We start from the raw sequence: 25,570 nt of genomic DNA on the forward strand, positions 1-25,570 counted from the left end.
CCCTAAAAATGTCATCAAGTATATGTCAGTCTGTTTTTATACAGAAAAATATAAATTAATATTTTTATATAATTAACTTTAACTCAGACTTATTTCTTGCTCCATACAACACCTAGAAAATTTCAGAAGAGGGAAGGACTACGTGACAGAAAACTTCTGTCCATTTTTATTTCATTTTTTTCTCGACAATTATAATTCATTAACTGGAACCACATGTTGCACAATTGATTACTCGATTAAATTGTGAACTTCTATTGTTCTCTTACTGTTCCACGTGACTTAACATTAAATCCCCAACTAAATTGTAAACTCTTTGAGAGCCCTAATGTTTTAATACTTCAGTACATTTGCAGACTGATTGAAAAGCTTAAAAAAAAAAATCTGTGTTTTCTTGTGTTGATGGGTTAGAGAGGAAAGGGAACTAATATTTCGTTTCAATCACTCTACACCTTATACCCTATAGACATTCTCTCATAATTCTTAACATCTAAGGTAGATATCATAACCTTCATTTCAGTGATGAAAAAACTGATTGATGCATGAAAAGTTAGTCAACTTATCCTTTGTTACCGTGTTTAGAATGAAAACCAGATCTGTATTTATCCAAAATCTATTATTTTCCTTTTTATAAACTTGTAAAATTTGCTTGTGCATCTTGTATAATATAATATATAATTATAAAATGTAATCATAATATATAATATATCCCAATAAGATTTTTCATATATGTAATTACACAGTATATATTATAAATCATATACCATGTAATATATAATTATATAATATAATATAATCTTGATGTATATATTGAATATCCCAATAAGATGTACTTCTCACATCTTTGTTTACACATCATTTTGCTCTGTCTCAAATAAACCCCAGACTTGTAGCATTGGATTATTAATGAGGTACCAAGTGGGAGTATTAGTAATCTAGAATGGAGAAAAAGTAGGAACAACATTTTTTTCTTGCTTGGTAACAAAGATTAAACTGAAGCAGATTTATGAATTCCTTTGTCCCTTCCAGAGGCTTGTATCAGGACGGGACAAAGAGCCACGATGAGGTCTAATCCCACAAATTATCTTGGTCTGGCCAGACAGACTGAGAACTTTCTGGTTTATTGACCCTAGAGCGGCCCTGATAACTAGCCCAGAGGGCAAAGTGGCTGCGAGGCTCTGTGAGTGTTCCCTGCTCTCTAAGGGACTGATTCCCCATCTGCCACACTGTCAACACACTTCAGTGAGTGTCTGGCCTCCCCGGGAAAGCTGCCAGCGTCCTTTCCTATTTGGCTCTGCTGTGTCAAGTCCGGAGGAAACCTGTTTATGTCACCCTTTTCCTGGAACCACCCACGCCATTAGGCAGGAATGGCAGGGGCGTGAGGGGTGTGGAAGCAAGAAGTGAGGACTCCTTGTTGAAAAGAGGTGGTATTTGGGAAAGCGCTCTGGGGCAGGTCCTGGAACAGGATAGGAAAACAAAGTAGACTAGGCCCAAAGCGCCTGAAACCAAATAGGGAGGGAGTTTGTTGTAACCAGTGGCCCAAGTCGGAGAGGGGCAGGAGGAGGAAAAGTCAGACCTCAGGGAAGGTAACCTGAAGTGATTCAGTCAGGGACAGCAGTTCCTTTTGGCTTAGTCTCTGCTGGTCCTATTGGCTGGCCAGAAACATTTGCCCTGTGCTGTTTTCCAGTCTGGCCTAGAATTCATTCTATCACAACAGAATCAACAGTGACTGTAGCACCGTCCACCTTTCCCTTTTCTTGCCCTGTATGTTCATTTCTTTATTCCTTCTTTCCTTGCTTTCCTTCCCCTTTTCTTTTTCTTTTTCTTTTTTTTTTAAAGATTTTATTTATTCCTTTGACAGAGAGAGACAGAGAAAGAGAGAGAGAGCCCACAAAACAGGGGGAGCAGCAGACAAAGGGAGAAGCAGGCTCCTCCCTGAGCAGGGAGCCCAATGTGGGGCTCGATCCCAGAACCCTGGAACTGTGACCTGAACCAAAGGCAGACCCTTAACTGACTGAGCCACGCAGGTGCCCCTATTTTTCATTTTTCACTCATGTGCTGCATTTAACTGCTGACACCTGTATGTAAGATACTGTATGGCCTTCTTAATATCTTTAGAACAAAAAGACTGATTGCCACTTGTGTGAGGATATGGACAAAGTGTATTGTAGGAAATATCATAAAAATCTATGGTTTATAGAATGTTCTGTGGGCTAATGGAATTTATTTTGGCATACAAGATTTAAATCGGGAGCTTTTTCTTATTGGTGCTTTGAGGAGCTGAACTTAATCTAATCTTACCAAGGAATGTTGAAGAATGTGACTAATTAATTGTATGTGCTAGTTACTCTGTCAGAGGCAACCATGGGAAGTACTGATGAATAATTATGAAGCACAAAGCATGAAAATAAGCCTGATCAAGATTTATGAAAAACAGGATGTCAGAGTCGGCTTGATGTAACTACTGATGCAAATTGAATAACGACTGATGCTTTACTCAAAGTAAGATGATGAATTGTAGCTTCACATCCGTGGTAATAGAGCTACATTTCCATTATAGCTTTGTAGTCACTTGCTGGCTGCCTGCATGAATTCTTTTTTGTTTTTGTTTGGTTTGGTTTGGTTGGTTTTGCTCAATAGTAAACTTACCTAATTTATATTTATGAATTAGGCCATTGATTTGGGCTATAATTTCTTCCCCCCTCCCCCAACAATGTTGAATAAATATCATTGTGTTAGCTGGTCTGGGAATCAGATAGGCCTGAGCCCAAGATCATGTTCTGCAGTTGACCAGCAGGAATATCGGTAAACTTTAACTTCTCTGAGTTCCAGTGTCCTCATTCATAAATATGGAATGCTAATAGCTACCTTGCTGGAATGTTGTAAAGATTAGAGGCACTGGTGTAAAGCCTCTGGTATATAGTACTCACTACCCAGTAAGTATTGTGTAAATGAAAGGAATGCTGCTTAGGACAAGTGAAGTAAATTAGGATATGTTTCTTGGCATGGAATGTTCTGTCGCCATTTAAAATAAAATTTCCAAAGACTATTACTGTGGGACAAATGTTTATGGTAGAATATGAAGGATAAAGGCAAGTTACAAAAGCCTGATATATAGTATGATTTAAAACGTGCAGATAAAAACTCTGCAAGGAAGAAATTTCTGGAAGGACATAGACCAACATGTAAAAGTGGGTGTGTTGGCTGCATACCCCCTTTTCCATGTTGGCAAAGCACGGCTTTTATGAGATGGAAATGGCAAGCACCACTTTGTTAGACCCTGTACAGGCCCTTTGTGGCAGGGGAGCCAGTTCTGGGCAGTGGGAAATAAGGAGTCTCTAACAAAAAGTGACACATGGGGCTCCATTCTGGGGCCCCAAATATTGTCATATTTACACGTGGTACCTGGAACAGGGGGAACCATCTTGCAAGCGTGAAGGTATCAAGTCAATGTGCCACGTAGGGCAGATGGGGAGTCCTGCCGCCTGATGAAACTGAGGAGCTGCTCTAAGAAACCTGGAAATAGTTTCCTCCAGATTTCTGGGTTAGAAAGTAACAAAACCCTATTTTTTCAGCCACTTTCAGCAGCGAGTTCTATTATTTGAAGCTGAATACTCACACACTGATTTGAGAAATATAGCTATTTAAAAACTTAATTAAAATGTTTTTTTCCTCGGGGCGCCTGGGTGGCTCAGTTGGTTAAGCATCTGCCTTTGGCTCAAGTAGAGATCTCAGGGTCCTGGGACTGAGCCTGGCATCGGGCTCCCAGCTCAGCGGGAAGTCTGGTTCTCCCTCTCCCTCTGTTTCTCTCTCTCTCTCTTTCTTTCAAATAAATAATTTTTTTTCTCAAAAAAATTTTGTTCTCAAATTTTCCACTTTTCATGATTTCCAAATCTTTTTTTCAAAAACATTTATTTATTTATTTTAGAGAGAGAAAGAGAGGATATGAGTGGGGAGAGGGACAGAGGGAATGGGCGAGAAGCCGACTTCCTGAACAGCTGGGAGCCCAAGGCAAGGCTCTGCTTGATCTCATGACCCTGAAATCAGGATCTGAGATCATGACCTGAGCCAAAACCAAGAGCCTGACGCTCAACCGACTGAGCCACCCAGGCGCCCCAAGATTTCCAAATCTTTAAATTGGGAAAAAAGTATCTTAAGTAGCAAGTTATTAGATCTTAACAAAGTAACATGTTGGTGGTATTTGACCTTAACTGAAGGATGGTTTTTAAGAGCTATTGAGTAATTATTACCTCTCTTTCCTCCATACCTTCCCTACCCCCCTAAATACTTTCACTCTGGGTCACCCCAGTGATTGCTACCATGCAAATCAATGAAATGCATGAAACTCTTTTTGGATTATTTCAATTTTGACCAAGCTATTGGCTGTTGCATATCTTATACAAATATAACAAAATAATGAAGATGAATAGCATTCACTAACTTGGCACATGTGGATGACTATTTTTTTCTTTAAGTAAGCTCTATGCCCAGCGTGGGATTTGAACTCATGACCCTGAGATCAAGAGTCACATGCTATACAATCTGAGCCAGTCAGGCACCCCTATTTTGTTCCTTTTGTTCAGTATCATCACCTACCATTACTATGTCTCCTATCACTTATGGCATCAAGTAAAAGTCAACAATCATCATTCAACATGTGATTTTTTTTCCAGCAAAGTGTTACTAGAAACCTTAAAATATTTATTCTAAAGTTCCTTGTGACCTAATTCTCATCACAGGAGAACTCCCTCCCTTGTTTTTTATAGGTTATACAGTCCTACAATCTTTGCAAACATATCTTTCCTTTCACAGATCAGGAAACTAAAACTCAAGAGAAGTTAGGAGCTGGGGCAAAGATTGCACAATTGACAGAGCAGGAGCTAAATAACACAGACCCTGTGACTACCAACCCAGAACTCTTTTAATGAAAGATTGCAAAAAATATAAAACCTCACAGAGGCTATTTTTTCCATTTAGCTCTTTCTCTTTTTTTAAAAAAACATTTTCTTACTTAATGAAGGGTGACACAGATGTCAGGTATTATGGTAACAATATTAAAATTCTGGGGCCAAACAAATTCTATTTAATTTGATGCTTTTCAAAAAAATGTTTTGTGATTTTTCTCTTTATACCTTACTAAAATTTCATATAAAATAAATTTGCAAGTCTAATGTCTTAAAATTAACAATTTAATTTTTAATTTAAAAAATATGGACATGGTATTAAAGTTAGGCCTCTCATTTCTCTTCATGTTATGTTGTTCTGCACCTTAATACACCTGCTTGCTTCACAGGTTGATAGAAAATAATGACCAGATAGAGGACATCAGGCAAGGGGAAGATATTTTGGGTTTTTATTTTATAATCTGGGAAAATCTGACATCATACCCCCAAAAAGACAAATCAGACCAAAGGAAGCTCAAAGAGAATTGGTTTTTTTTTTTTTTTTTGACATAATCTTATTAAAGAGATGCAATCCATGATCTGGGGAAAAATCAGTTCAATCCTGAAAAACTTTGTTTCCTCCTCTGTGAAATGGGGACAATAAAATGCTAATTTCAGAAGACTGTTCTAATAATTAAATGAGTCATTTCTTGTAAAACACTTAACAGAACTCCTGGCAAATGTAAGTTACATTGACTGGCCTTGTAGATGCCCCTCTTCCATTTGTCACTTTCATTTTATCTTCTCCTTTCTCTTTCTCCAATTAGTTTTTACATTCTTTCCAATTTTTCCTTTCCATTTCTGCCGTCTCTTCCCTCTTCCACTCTTCCTTTGCTCATCACTTTCCTCTCCAGATATTTTTCATTCTTTTCTACCCAGATTATAACCTTAGCTAACCAGTGGCAGCGCTCACAGAGTTGCTGACTTCCAACCTCTTATATTCCTTTGCCTACCGGTTATCATAGATGTTTTCTCCCTGTTTCAATTATACTTCACTTTAAAAAAAAGGAGGCAAGCATCCTTAATAGATCATTTGGTGCCTTTGTAGATCTGTATGTTCTTTAAGACCCTAAATATACGTATTTAAAATTTGCAGTTTGTGAAAAAGATGAGTTTAATTTCCTATACAGTAAACACAATAGCTAACATTTATTTAGAACAGACTATGTGCCAGGTCCTGTTCTATACTTTTCATGTTTATTACCTGATCTAATTGCCTAGAGGAGCATAACACATGCACTGTACCTAGAAGAGCCCAACATCAGACAAGCAGTTTTTTAAAAAGCTTTTTTGGGGAAAAAAAACAAACACCTATACGCCCATTAAGTAAAATGATGTCAGTATTAGTAAGTGCATAGAAGTATAGATTGCTCCCATAATTTCACGATCCTGATATAACATCTAACATTTTAGTACATATCCTCATACATGCATTTAAGTTTTACAGACCTACATAACAAATAAATGAGATCATACTGCACACATAGTTTTTAAACTCCATACACAATTTTGTGATAAAGTATTTCTTGATGTGGAGATGGGGGCTGTAGATTAGTTTCTAGCAGGAGCCACAGCCACACATATTCCTTTTCCTGAAGAAAGGATCTCTTCCCTTTGGAAATGTCAACATTTCCCACTGACCACACATTCAAATTCCAGTAGCGAAGATGACCCATGGTGGTGACAAATGACAGATGGGGAGGAAGTACAGAAAGGTTACTACCCTAAAATCTCTGTAGTGAACTTGTTATTTTGGAGAAAGCTAGTGAAACATCTCTGGATGTCCATGATCTTTATCAATAAGCATGCATCTATTACCATTCTCTAAAGGGTGGTCTTTATGTTAAGAGAGGCATCACAGGTGCCCTGAGATGGTAGCAAGTGGGAGAGAAGACTCTTATTTAGACCTTCTAATAGTGTTCCTTCCATTGATGTGTTCTGTTTCATATTACATGAAAATACAGAACTGATACCATAGTAAACTTCTATAAGATGGTTTCATTAAGAACTAATATCTTTGGCCTAAAACTACAGGGTTCATACAGTCGGTAATGTTTTAGGACAACAGGTGGGGAGATTCTGCAATTATTAGGGTATGTCAGAAGGAGTTGATCACGGGCTAGGTTAGACCAGAAGTAGGTTTATAGCTGGGAAGAGAAAGGAGAGATACCCATCAGTCTCAATTAAATTTTTGAAGCAATCAGGATTAAACCAGTTGTGAATCTTCTGCCCTGGGGATGATGTAATTGGTAAATTTTGTGCCTTTCTTTAAGGCACCACCCATGATTAAGTGCTCAAGTCAGGATGGGAATTTCCATTAGATGAGTAATAGTCAGTGGCTCAATCTGAGAAAATCAAGGGCAGCTTGACATTGACTGAAAAATATTGACTGAACTCATCTGAGGAGTCAATATATAAGTCAGGGGTGATTTATATCTACTAGTGAGAACCTGACATTCCACAAATTTTACTGTAAGTCCAATGTCGACTAGTTTTTAACTATGTTTGAGTGTCAGTGGTACATGGGGTAAACATTTTATATTACTATAAGAAGATCTTGAAACGATCTTTTTTTTTTTTTTCTTTTCCAGTAACAGGGAATAGTTGGTTGTAGACCAAAACTTCCTTTGAGAATTTGAAATGCTGGACAATATATAAAACAATCAACTTGAAGACATTGGAGAATTCTGAAGCCACAAGGTCAAGATTCCTGGGAGAAAGCACATTGCACAAATTGAGGAAACTTCTCAAATCTTCCACGCCCTGTCTGTCTCCCAGGTCCTCAAACTTACTATGGACCTGAGGTCACCACTACTTCATCAATAGCACCACAGCCTGCCTCAGCCTCCCCCAAGGTGAGTGCCAGTCTCCAGTGTGGACTCCTTTGTGCCTGATGCAGGTGGAGGTGTGGCAGCTATGGCGGCAGGCCCCACTGTACCCAGCAAGGATCTGACTTCTCTCACTAGTTCTGGAGTTGGATGAAGCAACATGCTGCAGGGTAGAGAATTTTGTTTCTCCGGTAGGTCTGAAGAGTCCAGTTGAAAAACCTGGAAAAGCATAGAAGTTAATGCCTTGTGGGGTAAATGTTGGCCAGTGAAAGATAAGTCATTCAATGGAGGAAGCCGCTGAATAAATTCCTCTCCCATTCTCCCTCTGACAGACTGTTCCAAGACAGGCTGTCTCTAGGCAGTGAGCTATGTCTCTTCATGAAGCTGTGGTCATCTGCAATAAGATACTATTTTGTATTTACTTTTCCTTCCTTTCTGCCCAACTTTCTTTTCCCTTTACTTTCACTGTCTCAGGGTTATACATCCCAATAAACAATTCTTTTCTAGGGAACTTAGGCCAAGACAGAATGAAAGTATGGAGAATTGAGCCAAATTGGCTCTTTAGATTTCTCTATTTGAAAGCAGAAAGCAAGAGGCTGAGGAGCTGAGCAGAGTTTCCAACAGTCTTATGGTATTGGTGGGCAAAAATGGGACTTGAGCACCACCAACGAGGAGAGCCCCAGGTGAACACTCCAGTTTTAACTTGGAACTCCAGAAGGGCTAGATGTGCCCTCAAATATAATGAAGGCTGGCATCCAATCAATTAAATCCTTGACAGAGTTACAATTAATCTTTCTCTTATCCACTTGCCAAACAAAAATAGATTCTCTCTGGAAGATAGTATTATCTAGAGTCTTAAATTATCTCTATAATTTGTCATATATATTGTCTGGCTACAAATCAAAAATTACTATGTGCACCAGGAGATGAGACTACATGACAAAAAAAAAAACAAGAGAAAAACAAATTATAAAAAATATGCTCACTGGAAATCCAAATATTGGATTTGGATGTTATACATGACCCTTATATAATGTATTAATATGTTCAGTAAACCAGATGATAGCATAAAATCTCAGCATAAATCTGGAAAATATAAAAATTCTTCAAAAGTAAAATATAGAACTGAAAAAATATAATAACTAAAATTTAAAAGTTAATTAAAGCAGATGAGGAGCAATTAAAGAGAGCATTAGTAAATTGGAACACATACTAGGAGAAAATATCCATTGCAAAAAACAGAGAGAAAAGAAAATGGAGGGGCACCTCGGTGGCTCAGTCATTAAGCGTCTGCCTTCGGCTCAGGGCGTGATCCTAGAGTCCTGGGATCAAGCCCTGAATCAGGCTCCCTGCTCCACTGGGAGTCTGCTTCCTCCTCTCCCACTCCCCCTGCTTGTGTTCCCTCTCTCGCTGGCTGTCTCTCTCTCTGTGTCAAATAAATAAATAAAATCTTAAAAAAAAAAAGGAAAAATACCAAAAAAAAAAAAAAAAAAGGAAACATAAGAGATACACAGGAAATGGTGAAATATTTAATGTAAATATTTGTAATTGAAATCTACCAAAAAAAGAAAAAAGAAAAAAATAACAGATGAGACAAATGAAGCAGAGACAAAATTTGAAGATCAAAATGACAGAATTTTATACAATGTCAAGCCACTAATTCAGGTTATAAACCCCATTCAAATTAAATATAGATAAAATGAACAAGAGTGTATCATAGTAAAACTTGCCAAAAAAAAAAGAACAAAGACAAAGAAAATAGTAATCCAATCTAGAGGGAAAAGATATATGATCTTCAAAATAGCAGCAATAAGACAGATTTTGAATTCTTAACAAAAGAAGGTAGGCCACAAACATAAAATGACATCTAACATCAGAGCTGGAGGAAAAGAACTATACTGGAATTTGACACCCACTGAAAATGTCTTCTTAAAATGAAAGCAATATAAAGATATCTTCAAAAAAAAAACTGGGAGAATTATTCACCAATTTATACTAAAGGAATACTAATGGGAGTTCTTTAGTCAGAAGGTAAATTGTTCCAGGGGCACCTGGGTGGCTCCCTTGGTTAAGTGTTGGACTCTTGATTTCCTCTCAGGTCATGATCTTGGTTTTGAAAATTGAGCACCAAGACAGGCTCTGAGCTGGGCATGGAACCTGCTTAGGATTCTCTCCCTCTTCCTCTGCCCCTCCCCCCCCCGACTCATGCACGCATATGCGTGCTCTCTCTCAAAAAAAAAAAAAAAAAAAAAAAGGAAGGTAAATTGTTCCAGGTAGAAATTGCAATGAAACAGGAAGAAATAAAGAACAACAAAAAAGATAAATACATGGACAAATCTAAATGAATGTGTAATGTGTAAAATAATAATAATATCTGGAAGGGTTTTAGTTATATATACAGAAGTAAAATCCATGACAATACTACAAAAGGTGAGAAAAGGCTAAATGATGTTAAAGTGTTCTATGAACCTTGCATTATTTGGAAAGTAATTAAAATACTACTTTTTATCAGACTTTAACAAGTCAAGGGTGCATGTAGCAGTCTCTAGAGTAAGAGCTAAAAGAATAATGAAAATGTATAATTAGCAAGCTCATACAGGTGAAATATAGAATAATAAAAGGCCTACTTCAAAACATTGCAGAACAGAGGCAGAGAGAGGGAAGGAGGAGAGAGGGAAGGAGCAGCAGAGGGACAGTGAGAAAATCGAACATTAAATTTAAACTTCTAAGTATAAGTAACTGTGTTAAATGTAAACAGACTAAATATTCTAAGTAAAGACAATACTTGTCAGACTTGATAATAAAAATATTATGTGCTGCTTGCAAGAGATACATCTTAAATATAAGAATGCACAAAGATTAGAAAGGACGGAAATATGTACAGCATGCAGGTGCTGAGCAGTACAAGGTGACAGAAACATTCAGAGATGAAAAGGACATTTCGAATGATAAAAAGTTTAATTCATCAGGAAGATAGAATATTCTAAAATCAAATGACTTAACAAGAAGCTTTTGAAATACTTAAAGTAAAACCATACATACAAAACCACAAAAGAAAAAATAGGCATATCCACAATCATGGTGGGAAATTTAAACACAGATTTCTCACGGGGCGCCTGCCTGGCTGGCGCAGTCGTTAAGCGTCTGCCTTCGGCTCAGGGCGTGATCCCGGCGATCTGGGATCGAGCCCCACATCAGGCTCCCCCGCTGGGAGCCTGCTTCTTCCTCTCCCACTCCCCCTGCTTGTGTTCCCTCTCTCGCTGGCTGTCTCTATCTCTGTCAAATAAATAAATAAAATCTTTAAAAAAAAATAAACACAGATTTCTCAATAACTGATGGAGCAAGCTGAAAGAGGAAGGAGGAAGAGAAGGAGTGGGAGGAAAAAGATCAGTAGACCTTCAGCAGATCTGAGCAGCACAGTTAACAAAATTTACCTAATTGACATATATGTAAATCACTGTGATCAGCAACTGTTGGATACACATTCATCCCACAGAGATCATTTGCCAAAATTTATTATATCATGAGCCACAAACGAAGTTTTGATAAATTCCAAAACACTGAAATTGTGTCATTCTCTGATGACAATTCAAGTAATCAAGAAATCAATAACCAAAAGATAATTAGGGTTAAAAAACAAAAGCCTCAACACTTACCTCACTCCACAGACAAAAATTAGCTCAGAATGGACTCTACATCTAAATATAAAGGAAAAAAAAATCTATAAATCTTCCATAAAACATATACATCCTTTGTGACCACTGGTAGGCAAAATCACCGAAAAGGGGACACGAAAAGCTAAAAAGCACTAGCAATAAATAAATAAATAGGTAAATAAATAAATAAATATTGGACTTCATCGAAATTAAAAACTTCTGCTCTTTAAAATATTCCATTAAGAACGTAAGATGACGGGGCGCCTGGGTAGGTCAGTTGTTAAGCATCTGCCTTTGGCTCAGGGCATGATCCTGGCGTCCTGGGATCGAGCCCCACATCAGGCTTCTCTGCTGGGAGCCTGCTTCTTCCTCTCCCACTCCCCCTGCTTGTGTTCCCTCTCTCGCAGGCTGTCTCTCTCTCTGTCAAATAAATAAATAAAATCTTAAAAAAAAAAAAGGAAAGTAAGGTGACATTAAAAAATATATTTACAACTGAATAGTAAGAGAAGGCAAACAACCCAATTTTAAAATATAAGCACAAAATTTGAACAAACACTTCACAAAAAAGGATGTAGAAACAACAAACAAGTACCTGCAAACTGCTGACCATCATTAGTCATCAGAAAAAATATACATTAGAAACATAGTGAGATACCACTACAAACCTACTATAATGACTAAAATTAAAAGGGTCAACAATACCAAGTGTTGGTGAGGATGTGAAGCAACTACCCACTCATAAACTGGGACTAGAAAATGATTCAACCCATTTGGAAAATGGTTTGGTAATTACTTATCAAGTACCATTTTCCCCAGCAATTTCACATTGGGAAAGACAGGAAGACATGTGTGCATATGTATTGACAAATACTTGTATCAGCTTTATTCAAAATAACCCCAAACCAGAAAAATGCAAATACCATCAACAGATTAATGGATTACTAAACTGTGGTATATCCATACAATGAAATATTTCTCTGCAGTAAATGGGAACAAACCACTGAGGCATGCCACAAAAACCAGTGAATCTCAAAGACACTATGTTGACAAAATAAGCCAGATGATAAAAGTTTACATTCTGTATAGGATTCCATTTATATGAATTTCTATAATAGGAAAATCTTAATCTATAGTGACAAAAGCACAATAGTGGTTTCTTAGGTCAGGGATGTGGGAAATTGATGACTGAAGAGCATGAGGGTACTTTATGAGAGGGGATAGCAGTGTATACTATCTTGAATTTGTTGGAGGTTACACAGGTGCATACATTGTTCAAATTTCACTGAACTCCACACTTAAAATAAGTATAATTTAATTGTCTCAAATGTTTGGAAATTAAGGAGCATTGTTTTAAATGAGGTATATGTTAAAAAATCACAGTAAAATTAGCAAATATTTAAACTGAATTGATAGTGAATATACAGAATATCCAAACTTGTTAACTAGACAAAAGTAATGCTCAAGAGGAAATTTATAGCCTTCATGTCAAATATTAAAAAATGTCTATAAATTAATTATTTAAATACCCAAATAACTAAATTTGTAATCTCAAGGGGTTACAAAAAGAACTGCAAATTCAACCCACTGAAGCTAGAAGGAAGAAAATAAAGATAAAAGCAGAAATTTATGAAATAAAAATCAAATTTATAATAGAGGGGATCAAATAACTCAAGGGTTGGTTCTTTGAAAGGAATTAATAACATTGATAAAGTCCTGGTAAGATTGATCTGGAAAAAAGAAAGAAGTCATAGATAATATCAGCAATGAAAAGGAAGATATCATTACAGATTCTACGAGTACTAGAAACATTGTAAGAGGATATTTTAAACAACTTTATGCCAATAAATTGCCCAATGCAGAGCCCAACTTGACATTGAATCTCACAGCCCTGAGATCATGACCTGAGCCAAATTGAGAGTCAGACACTTAACCGACTGAGCCACCCAGTTGCCCCATGTTTTATAAGTTCTTTATAGATTTTGTATACTAACCCTTTATTGTTAGGACTTAGTTGGACAGTTAGGTAGTCAGGGCCAGGGTCCTCAATAAGAAAATATGGAGTCAGGACAGCTAAAATAAAACAGCACTGACATCCTGTTTTGCAGCCTTTGCAGAAATGACCTCTGCAAAATGTCCTAAAATAAGACAATTAACCATAAAAGCATTTGTCAAAATCATGGGCAAGTGCATTAAGACATAAGTCCCCAGATGTCAGCAAAAAAAAGACCATCAGCACTTGGACATTAACCCAATTGGTAGACAGACACGTGACCAAAGCCCTGATTGGAATGACTCAGAACACCCTGATTGCTTGAGATAGTTCCACAAAAGGGCTCATAAAAACCGCTAAACTTAGAAACTCTAGAGGCAACCCACTTGGACCCCCCCTCCCTTTCCAGGAGCTTTATACTCTTGCTCAATAAATTTTGCTTTGCCACCCACCACTCTTTGTCTGGTCTACCTCTTCATTCTTCAAAGTGGTGTGACCAAGAACTGTGGGCACTAAGGGGACACAAATCCTGTAACATTATCAGATATGTCATTTGAAAATATTTCTCCCATTCCATAGGTTGTCTTTTAGTTTTGTTGATTGTTTCCTTCGCTGTGCCAAAGCTTTTTACTTTGATGAAGTCCCAATAGTTTATTTTTGCTTTTGTTTCCCTTGCCTCAGGAGATGTATCTAGTAAGAAGTTGCTACAGCCGATGTCAAAAAGGTCACTGCCTATGTTTTCCTCTAGGATTTTAATGGCTTCCTATCTCACATTTAGGTCTTTCAGCCATTTTGAATTTCTTTTTGTATATGGTGTAAGAATGTGGTCCAGTTTCATTCTTTTGCATATTTCTGTCCAGTTTTCCTAACACCATGTGTTGAAGAGACTATCTTATTTCCATTGGATATTCTTTCCTGCTTTGTCAAAGATTAATTGACCTAGACTTGTAGATTCATTTCTGGATTTTCTATTCAGTTCTATTGATCTATGTGTCTGTTTGTGTGCCAGTACTGTACTGTCTTGATCATCATAGCTTTGTAATATAACTTGAAGTCTGGAATTGTGATGCCTCCAGCTTTGCTTTTCTTTTTCAAGGTTGCTTTGGCTATTCATGGTCTTTTGAGTTCCATACAAATTTTAAGACTGTTTGTTCCACCTCTGTGAAAAATGCTGTGGTATTTTGATAGGAATTGCATTAAATGTGTAGATTGCATTAGGTAATATAGACCAAATCTATATTTCTTAATACTAAAAACAAATAAAAGCTTGAGAAGTTGAAATTTCCAAAATAGCAAAATCTAGTTAAAAATAATGAAAGAAGGGCACCTGGGTGACTCAGTCAGGTAGGCATCTGCCCTTGGCTCCGGTCATGATCCCAGGACCCTGGATTGAGCCCTACATGGGGCTCTCTGCCCAATGGGGAGTCTGCTTCTCCCTCTCCCTCTGCCCCTACCTCCTGCCCATGCTCTCTCTCTGTGTCTCTCAAAAATAAATAAATACAATCTTTTAAAATAATGAAAGCTGTAATCTCTCTACATAAAACTACAACACATTATTGATAATAAATTAAAGAAGATATACGTAAATGGAAGAAACATCATATTCATGATTTGGAAGACTCAACATACTAAATATGTAAAATGCTTCCTAAACTGACCTACAGATTTAATGCAATTTCAATGAAAGCCCAAGCAGGTTTTGTGAAAAAATTGGCAGGCTAACTCTAAAATGCATAGGGCAATGCAAGGGCCAAGAAGAGCTAAGATCATCTTGAAGAAAAGGAAAAAAGTTGGAACACTTATACTAAATATCAATATTTACTATAATATCGCAATAGTTAAGAATAGACTGTTGACAACTGAAACGGAATTAGAGAATCTGAATGCCTACGGCAAATAGGCAAGCCATGGAGTGAAGAAAAGATTGTATATAAAGAACTACTAAAGAAATTAATGATAAGACATACAACCCAATAAAAAAATGCTCAAAAAGCTTTTGAACAAGCACTTCGCAAAAGAGGATAGCCAAATAATGAACCAGTGTGGGAAAAGGTGTTCAACCTCTGTAGCTGTCAGGGAAGTGTCAACATCAAGATAACAATCTATCCTGCACAGAAGGCTAAATTAAAAAAGAAGAAACTGTCAATACCACGTGCTGGGATGCAGAATAACAGGAGCTCTCCTGCCACTTGTGAGATAGAAAATTGGCACAGCCTTTTCAGAAAATTGTTGGGCAGGACCTTCAGAAGCCGTTCATATACATACCCTACGGCCCAGCAAATTGGCCCTCATGCATATTCCCGACAGAAATGCATACTTGTGAGTACAAATGATCACAACACTATTCACAATGACCCCAACCTGGAAACAACACAAATGCTCACCCAAATTCGAATGGACAAATATAAAATGGTATACTCAAACAATGGAAAAACCCTAGCAATGAACTTCACGAACGAACTCCTATTTAATGCAAAATATGAATGAATTTCATTAATGTAAGTGAAAGAATACTGATACAGGCTCTATGGTTCAATATCTATGACATTTAAAATCAGACCAAGCTAAAATGATGGTTTAATCAACAGGCAGTAAGTGTCAGTTAAGCAAGATGAGAAAGTGCTAGAGGTGTGCTATGGCATTGTGTCTGTAGCCCACAATGTCCACTTAATGTTTAAGAGGATATATCGCATGGTGTGTCCTTATCACAATAAAACCCAAGACAAACAAACAAAACACTAAACTAAACGATGGTGTTGAAGATAGGACACTGGTTACATTACCAGAGGAGGGAGAGGAGAACCAACTGGAACCGGACTGGAGAGGCTTCCCTGACCCTAGTTATGTTCTACTTCTTAATCTCATGGTGATTATAAATTTGTGTTCCTGCTGTGATAATCCATCAAGCTCTATGCTTACGATGCACTTTTCTGTATGTTACATATCAATAAACTTATTTAAATAAAGGAGATCATAAAGTAGCCAATTTTGGCTACAATAGAGGATAAATGAGCATTTATTGAAGGCCTTGTGCTTTTAAGTATGTATTCATTATCTTCTTCATCATAACCTGATGGAAAATATACTCCATATCTTTATTTCATAGATGAAAATGCTGAGCCCGAGGGGAAGTAAGCAAATTGTCCAGCATCTCACAGCTTGTTTTTCTGTCTCCAAAAGTTTTGTTTTCTGCACTGTATTTATGTCACCTCTTGTAGTTTTCTTCAGAATCCACAAATTGTCTCGTCAGAAAATATTTCACTTAAGTAATCCAGATAGTTGAATTTAATCATGTAAATTCCAAAGAAATACAATCCAAAGACTGGAACGATTAGCAATTAAAAAAAATAATAATCCATTGTATATAAATCTGTCTTTGCTTTCCAGATCATTCCTTGAGAATGTTACTTTTCAAGGTAACAGAGAAGTTAACAGAACCTCTCAATAATTAGCCTAGGATACTTGCTAGAGCCCTGCAAGTTAAATGTAGTGGAAATAAGAAAGTAACCATGATTTACTTCATTCGCTCAAAGTGAAAGAAATATAACTTTTAAACATTTTTTCTAAATTAAATTAATCTGTTCTCCCACACATCCACCAACGTTGGAAGAAAATCCAATTTTCAGCTGACAGAAAATCTAATGTTATTCATGGAGTGAGGAGGTGGGACCTGTTTTCTATCTCAGGAGTCTATGAGGAATCCCAAGGCCTATTGGAAATTTGAGATGGGCCTCTGACCTTGATCCCACTGTCAGATGTTCTCTGTCCGAGTTGAACAATGTGTTCTACACCAAACTTCACAGTTAGGAATCTCACTGTTGCCTGATCACCCAGGTACCCCCCATGTGGGAACTGGACAGGCCCTCCCACTTACAAATTCTTTTCTGCCACCTGCTTCCCTCAAGTCCAGGGCACCCTACTCTCTTTCAACTCTTAGAGCTCTGACCTTTTTAGACAAGTCATATCCTGGACTGCAGTCTAGGAAAACTATCAGAAGAACCTAAGGGATTTATAACCAAAATGCCTTGGGCAGCACTTTGGAAACATCTCAAAAATATTTGGCATACAGTATAAGTGGAGGTGTACGTATGGAAATTTCCAGAAAATAGATTGATGGGGCTCCAGCCAAAGCAGTAGAAGTTTAACTTTATTCTATAGTCACAGACTGGTGTGCCTGGGTATCCCCCCCCCCAAGGAACAAGACCAGCCTTCAGAATTTCCCAAAAGCTATGGTTTAGGAAAAGCAGAACCACGTGCTTGGGGTGAGGATGGCACTTTGTTGGGGGCAGGTCCTCAGTGGTAGAGGAAGATGAGTAGTGGAGACTCTGCAGAGGTAGACTAGCTCCCTGGATGTGCATGGGTGCAGGCATGCAGAAGGAAGAAGGGCTCCCCTCCTCTCTAGAATGTCATACAGCCTGAGTGGTGTTGCAAGGAAGGTTGTAGGAAAATGGGTGAGGGGGCGTTGAAATAAAATTTCCTTAGGAGTAACTCACACCCTTAATTGGTTTTCTCAGAGTTGGTGTGGTCTGAGAAACAAGGCTTGTGTGTTTTTTGGTCTATGCTAATATAATAGGATTAATAATTATACTAATTACACCTGTCAGTGAGCCTCAACAACATTCCAGCTAAGTGTTAAGTACTTTAGATTCACCATGCTGGTTATCACCCTAAAAGTAAGTATGATTAGCCCTATTTCACAGGGCCAAGTAAGCTTCAGAGTAGTTAATACACAGCCAGGATTCAAATCCAAGTCCAAATCCAAAGGCTGTGTGTTTACCATTATTCCACATTTATTCCTGAGAATAAAGCCAATGTATATATTATTCCCTTCTTCTTACCAAAGCTCTGGGTCCCAAAGTTGGCATCAGACATGTTGGATTTGAACTGCTAGGACAAGTTGGGAGAAAATATGAAACTTAATGCAAGCTGGAAAATAAAAAGGTAATTTACTGGCAGCAATGAATTTGAATTTTGTTTTTTAAGGTTAGTAGTGGGTTTTGTTTTTTAAGGTTAGTAGTGGGTTTTGTTTCTCTTTTTTTTTAAATTGAAGTATATTTGACACATAATGTTATATTAGTTTCAGATGTACAACATACAACAAATTTCTATGTTATTCTATTCTCCCAAGTGTAGCTACCATCTGTCACCATACAACACTATTACAGTATCACTGACTATATTCCCTATGATGCACGTTTTATTCCATAACTGAAAGCCTGTATCTCCCACTGCCCTTTATTCATACCCCCCCCCCCCCGCCGCCGACCCCCTTCCCCCCGGCAACCATCTGGATTTGAATTTTTAGAAACTCTTGTTGGACTGACTGGACATCTATTTGGATATTAGGCAGAAATTGTGTTCATTGCATGGGTGGAGTGGCAACAATATTTCAGTAGTTCTTAAACAAAATAGAATGTGACTCCTTCATGTTTGTTTGTTTTGTTTTTTGTCCCAGGCAATTAGATCTACGGATCTCTTGCCTCATCTTAAAAGAAAAAAAATGGAAAAGTTTTAGTAATTATAAAAACATTATAAAACAATAAGCATTCTATGAATTGTATACTTTAAACAGAGGAGTTTTTTTAAGAGGGATAAAAATGTTTTAATTTTTAAAATACATTGGTAAATTGAGTGATCTACATTGCAGTACTAAGTGGCTACACATGGTCAATTAAGAACTTTTCAAATACCCCACTAACCATCAGTCAGAAATCCTTGAAAACAGTATAGGATTAACATGGTGAGAAGCTGACATCACACAAAGGAGAATGGAGGTGTCCATGGCTATGAAGGATTCGTGGTGATGTATGCCTTTGACTAAAGAATACAGAAAATTAATCAAAACGTGCATTATACCAAAAACTAATGATGTACTATAGGTTGGCTAATTGAATTTAAATTTAAAAAGTGTGCATCGGGCATGCAAATTTCAGTGGCTTATTTTTTAAATATTGCAAAGCAATACACTATTCCTAAGACAATAAATCCTCTGACACTTAAATAAAGCTGAAAACCAGTTAAAAAAAGGTAGAGATTAACAGTAAGAATCAATTTAAACATTTTACAACTAAAAATTAATGTGAAATAGAAATAGTGAAAGGTAACACAAATATGTTACTTTAATTCATTTATAGTGTCTTATTATCTTCAGTTATAAATTGGATAAGGATTTTTTTAATATATAAAAACTATCAAAAAAGTATCAGTGAAAAGACATGCTCTTCATGAGCTGCGTTGAAGCCAGGGTGAAAATGCTGCGGGACACAGCAGGCCAGCTCCAGGCACGAGCAGTGTGTCAGCCTGTCTTTCACGGGAGGACCCCAGAAAGTTCCATATACCCGTGTACTGCTTACCCAATTCCTTTCTAGTAACACAATATGCAACCTGTACCCATGGTTTCAACCACGGGACGGAAGGCGGCGCAGTCAAGTGTTTATAGAGTTTCCTTGGAAAATTCTGCGCACGTTACGATGTCCCCTCGAACGAAACTCCTTCCAAATCTTAATGAGCAAGCTCTTGCTTATTGATTCATGATACTTGCTTCAAATTTTTTCGTCCAGTGTTTGATTGGATGCCATACTGACAGCTTCAGATGGTAGACCTGCTTATCCCCTTTCCATAGTTTCTGCTCGTGTCATCTACCGTTACTGAGTCTTCTGGGACATCTGCGGCTCTTGCCTCGCCTGGAACGCGCCCGCGCTCCTGGCGGTGGAGTTCCCGCAGCTCAAACCCCGCCAGCTGGGGCAGCCAAGCCCGGGAGGGGGCAGCCCCTGGTCCTGTGGGCGGAGACGCAGGCGGAGGGCGGTGCCCAGAGCCGGAGGCCGGCGGGGGTGGGGGGACGCTCGGGGAGGGGGCGCGGGGGCCTCCCCTTCCGCCACTGCGGAGGGACTAGAGCCAGGGCCTTGTGGGCAGGTGCGGAAAACCCTAAACGGATGAGTCATATGGTAAGTAAATTTTATCTCCCCAAAATAAAAGTATACTTTCATATTAAAGAGTTATTTCTGTTGTTAATGGTTGCACAGATTCCCCTTTACCGTTTGTCATTGTACAATCAGCCACTGGGTGCTGCTGCACAGTCGGACGTTTCCAGGGCTTTGCTGTTATAAATGCTACTGTTTTACAAAGGTATGTATAAACAGTTTTTATTATTTTTAAGATAAATTTCTAATAGTGGATTCGCTAGGTCAAAAGCTGTGACTCTTTTAGGGTTCTTGTTCTGTGTTGCTAGAAATAGTGCACCAATTTTAATGCCACTGCCAACCTGGAGTTCACACGTATCTTGGCGGGCTTTCCAGCCTCTTCTTGATTTGATGTATTTGAGTGGCTAATAGATGTACTTTATAATATTAGAAAAGCTCAACTAGTGTTCCTTATTTTCTGTATGCTAAGAATTTTTCTGCAAGTAAATGTTTTAGGGATGAGATATTGCTAGCTCTGGATTAAACTAAAATGAAATCCATTTTTATAACCTTTCTAGTATTTAAAAAAGAATAAAAATAGTACAGTTTTTTTTTTTTTTACTTTTCTTCCTTGTTTTCCCTGTGTGTGGTACAGTTCACTCTTTCCTTGTTATAAAGATGTTGATAGCATCTGCAAACAATTAAGACAATACTGAAGACTTTAAAAGTGTAAGCATCCCTTCCCCAAGAAATAAAAAAAATAAAAGTATGAGCATCCCATTTCCTAAATGAGGTTACAAACTGTAGAGAATGTAAATGCCCATCTCTGTTTTTTATTTAGCTGTTACCTTCATCTTATGTATTTAAAAAAGGATTGACTTTAATAAAATGGGGGGGAGATATTAATGTGACTTTTGCATTAGGCACTGAAGAGGGTAAGACTCCAGGGTAAACTGTGGCAATCAGATTATGAGAAACTTGAAGGCTAAAACAATGTCTTATTCCTATCTTGAATCTTTCGAAGTACACAGTAAGTGCTTAATAGGTTCTCATTAAATAACATGAAATTTTCACTTCTGAACCATTTCCCGTGACTCCAGTCAGTAGGAAGAAATTTCAGGTGTGGCCTGAAGGTTGGGTCTATCTATAATAAAAATAAGCATCTTCTGTCAAAGTGCAAACAAATAGGAAAACATTTAATTGCATTTATCATCCAGTAACAATGTATTTATCATTAAGAAGTTGGTAGCACCTGTGTGAATTGAACAACACCGAAAAGGCATTTAGATTTGCATTATAGTTTGCTAAACAAAGGAGTAATCTAAACAAATTTTCAGAGGGAAATGTTTACCCAACTTAAGAGAACTATTTTCGAGTATTACAATAGCTTCTATTTGCATAAAAATAAATGCTGATTAAAAATGAACGTTCTTTATTCATTAAATCAAGGATGCATTGTTAGAATTAAGAATTACTATTACTGTATTTCTGTAAGGTAATAAAATGATATTTCTTTTAAAAAAGTCACTAGCTTTTTTTTGTTTTCACTGTATTTCTGAGAGGTGCAGCTGATTACCTGTGATTATCATAAAATGAAGCCAAAACTTCAGAGTTCAGGTGATTTGCCTGAGGGCATGCAGTGAGCTGCCGAATTAGGACCAAGCCCCACGTCTCCAGTTCCACATCTCAGGTTCTCATCACGCAAACTTTTTTTAAACCACTGTCCCAGACAGCACTGCTTCAGGGAGTGGTGCTGTTTGCACTATTACTCTTTTAGAAAGCCATGTCGGAAAATTAAATATGCAAAGGCATAAAGAAATCAGTTCAGTGTAGTTTACCTTGGAGTAGAAGACTTAAAAATATCAATGTTTATTTTTTCAAAGAAAAATTTAAGGATTATTTCTATTTTTGCTTATGAGATAAATGGTGATTTCCCCATAAGCTTGTAAATACTTTTAGGAATGTCATGTCAAAAACAGGCCTCTGTTAACCATTATACCGTAGTCCCCCCTTATCCACGGAAGATATGCTCCAAGACCCCCGGTGGATGTGTGAAACTGGGAATAGTACCAAACCCAATATATACTAGGTTTTTCCCTTTACCTCACACCTGTGATGAAGTTTAATTTATGAATTAGACACAGTAAGAGGTTAACAACAATAATAAAATTGAACAATTATAACAATATACTGTACTAAAACTTAGGTGAATGTGGTCTCTCATTTTAAAAATATTTACTCACCCTTCTTCTTCTTGTGATGATGTGAGATGATAAAATGCTTACGTGTTGAGACGAAGTGAGGAGAATGACAATGGCGGCCGTTGTGACGTGGCCTTAGGTAGCCCTGACCGACCACTCCTCAGGAGGGTCATCTGCCTCAACCACGGCTGACCGTGGGTAACTGAAACTGGGGAAAGCAGAACTGTGGCTACTCCACCAGATGGAACTAAGGTTCATTCTGCTGACTTCTTATCTGACTGCCGCTGGACTCTGTTATAGCCCCTCATGGTGTGTTAAAACCAACAGCAAACAGATAAAAAATAAATAAACGAATCTGCTTGCCCTTTGCTGTATGTCTCTGAAAATGCTTTGGATTATTTTCCTCAGTTATTTTTCAAACATATAAAAAGCTTTATTTTTTTTAACAACAGTAATACTCATATAAACATTCTTAGTAAGACCGTTCTCGTATGTGGACAGAGTCCGTTTTCAGGTGGGTATGTCTGTGAGCTAAACCACCTCTTTTTTTTTTTTTTTCTCAATGGGATCATGAGATGGTCATCTGTGTGTATCACAGCAGGAAAGGGGTAAGAACAGAACAGATGAGCCAGATCCCCTCCTCATTTTACAGGGGAGATCTCTTGATCCTAGAAAGGTAACAGGACTTGCTAAAATCATTGACAGAGCTGGACTTTTCACTGGGACTTGTGTTCCTTGTGGTCCTTTTCTGTCCTTTTATGGAGGCTTTCACCCACCCCAGGCTACAGCATCATTAACAAACTTAAGTTCTTGGAGGAAGCAAGTATATGAGCACCTTTTAAGCAAGTGTCCTGCTAAGAGGCAAAGGCACACAAATTTTAGAATGGCCAGCCCTGAACTACAAATTTCTACTTCTCTTCTTTCCCCTTTCCAGCCAGAATTTACGTTTGCTGTCAAGGACCTGAATATAATCAAGGGTAGGAAGACAGGGCAGCTAATGGCAAAAAGTGGAAGTGAATGCTTTCTTCTTCCACCATGGCTAATTTGAAAACAAAAAACCAAAAAACAAAAACCCACAGTTATGTAATATCATGAAATCTTATATTTTATTTCTTTTGGTTTTCTAATTCAGCTAGTACTATAGAGATAGGTTAAGATTTGACCTTTTTTCTTGAAATTATTTTGTACATTTTAAATAAGAGAATTAGAAGTTGAAAAGTTCACAAGTAAAATGTAATAAGAATCTATCAGGCTTAGGGGTGCCTGGGTGGCTCAGTTGGTTAAACATTGGACTCTTGATTTTGGCTCAGGTCATTATCTCAGGGTACAAGATCGAGACCTGCCTTCGAGACCTGCGTGGGCTAGGTGTGGAGCCTGCTTAAGATTCTCTCTCTTCTTCTCCCTCTGCTCCTTCCCCACTCCCCCACTTGCACTGACGCACACATTCCCTGTCTCTCTCGCTCTCAAAAAAAAAGAAAGAAAGAAAAGAATCCGTGAGGCTTAGATCTCCCGATAGTTTTCAAAACTAAATTGCTCTACTTATAATAACATGGTAAAATAAATTATCCACCAACTAACCAATAACATCTTGGAACAAAAACCATGCCCCATTAGTAAATGTCTGGTTAGTTAGTATGACTCCTTCTACTACCCATTCTGTATTCCCTTTGCCTTCAGTGAACACCTAAACTGGTTATGATTTTTTTACCTCGTAGGGTGACCCGAACCTTCCTTCCTGAAAGATGCAGGCCTCAGTAGGACTCCTGCCTGCTTTGGATTGTTGCAGTTCTCTATTCCTTTGTGTTTGGAACAGAGGGCGTCATAATTGATGCCGGCTTTCAGTTCTCCCCACTGTGGGCGATACTCTTACAATGGATAAGTACTTGGTTCTATCACTTGAATCATTTTTATCCATCCATTGTTCTGTGAAATGTACCTTTGTCACCTGTTGGCAGTTAATCCTTCTGGCAGACCACAAGGCACTATATTTTATGGAATGGCTCCAGAATGGAGACTTCAGCTCAGCTACACTTCGTGAAGACAGAAACACACCGAAAATACAGCATTGCACGCCCAGGGCTGATAAAAATCTGTTCTAAGTAAATCGGGAGCTCCAATCTCATGTCAACTCTTAGGTTGGTTATTCTACTAAAAGGGAATAAAATGTCATTTGTTGGATTCTTATTTGGCTCCCAGCTTACTATGTTATAGACCCTCGTGGTATTTTAAAACAAGAGACAAGTATCAAAACGTATTCAATCCAGCTAATCACCTCAGTGAGGAGTTGGCTCTCTGGGTCTGAAGGAAGGCAAGAAGAAACAAGTGGCAACGTAGAAAAACCTGGAGGATCACATGGTCCAGAAAGTTCCCTGTTTCTGCAGTGAAGGGAACATCCCTGAACACTATGAACCTGCATGGCATGGCTCAGCCACTCTTGCCTCCTCCCAGGGCTGCTCCGCTGTCTTCATTATTATCCCTTTCTTTCTTTCCTTAGGAGAGGTCCTGCTGTTTATTCTCCAGGGAGATATTTACATAAGAAATCTTTTTTTTTTTTTAAAGATTTTATTTATTTATTCGACAGAGAGAGACAGCCAGCGAGAGAGGGAACACAAGCAGGGGGAGTGGGAGAGGAAGAAGCAGGCTCATAGCTGAGGAGCCTGATGTGGGGCTCGATCCCATAACGCCGGGATCACGCCCTGAGCCGAAGGCAGACGCCCAACCGCTGTGCCACCCAGGCGCCCCTACATAAGAAATCTTAAATCTCATCTGTTGGGTTCCTGAATCTCTTACTCCGGGAGGTGATATGTTATTTTTAAGTGAGAGCCCACATAGACTGTCAGTGTCGGGCAGCTGCAGCCGGATCTCATGCTGGTCTTTATCAGGGTGACCATGCACACAGCCCTGGGCCAGCTGCTAAGGGCAGGGGGGTCAGCCTTTCACTCATGGGAGGGAACACCCAGGAGAAAAACAATACCAATTTAAACAACTATTAAATGAGTTATTATTTGTGATATACTTAGAACGGTGCCTGCCATATATTAAGTGTTTGGTAAAAG

General features: G+C 38.2%; 3 long non-coding RNA genes across 5 annotated transcripts; 1 reads left to right on the top strand and 2 right to left on the bottom strand.

The window, feature by feature from the left end:
* Window positions 1–5,694: 5,694 nt before the first annotated feature.
* Window positions 5,695–24,362, bottom strand: LOC123000643 (uncharacterized). The gene is made up of 3 exons (XR_008957274.1): window positions 22,557–24,362; window positions 11,425–11,466; window positions 5,695–7,987 (listed from the first exon to the last, which is right to left on the bottom strand). It is a non-coding gene; the product is annotated as an uncharacterized LOC123000643 (long non-coding RNA).
* Window positions 14,065–20,444, bottom strand: LOC130542606 (uncharacterized). Its single transcript, XR_008957275.1, has 2 exons — window positions 19,768–20,444; window positions 14,065–19,231 (listed from the first exon to the last, which is right to left on the bottom strand). It is a non-coding gene; the product is annotated as an uncharacterized LOC130542606 (long non-coding RNA).
* Window positions 20,241–24,698, top strand: LOC113250400 (uncharacterized). Of its 3 annotated transcripts, XR_003314035.4 has the most exons (3): window positions 20,254–20,358; window positions 20,437–20,539; window positions 24,230–24,698. It is a non-coding gene; the product is annotated as an uncharacterized LOC113250400 (long non-coding RNA). The 3 variants fall into 3 exon arrangements; XR_008957277.1 differs by having other exon boundaries at window positions 20,241–20,358; window positions 20,470–24,698; XR_008957276.1 differs by having other exon boundaries at window positions 20,437–24,698.
* Window positions 24,699–25,570: the final 872 nt, after the last annotated feature.

This window comes from Ursus arctos, unplaced genomic scaffold, assembly GCF_023065955.2.
Source record: "Ursus arctos isolate Adak ecotype North America unplaced genomic scaffold, UrsArc2.0 scaffold_4, whole genome shotgun sequence".
NCBI lineage: Eukaryota > Metazoa > Chordata > Mammalia > Carnivora > Ursidae > Ursus > Ursus arctos.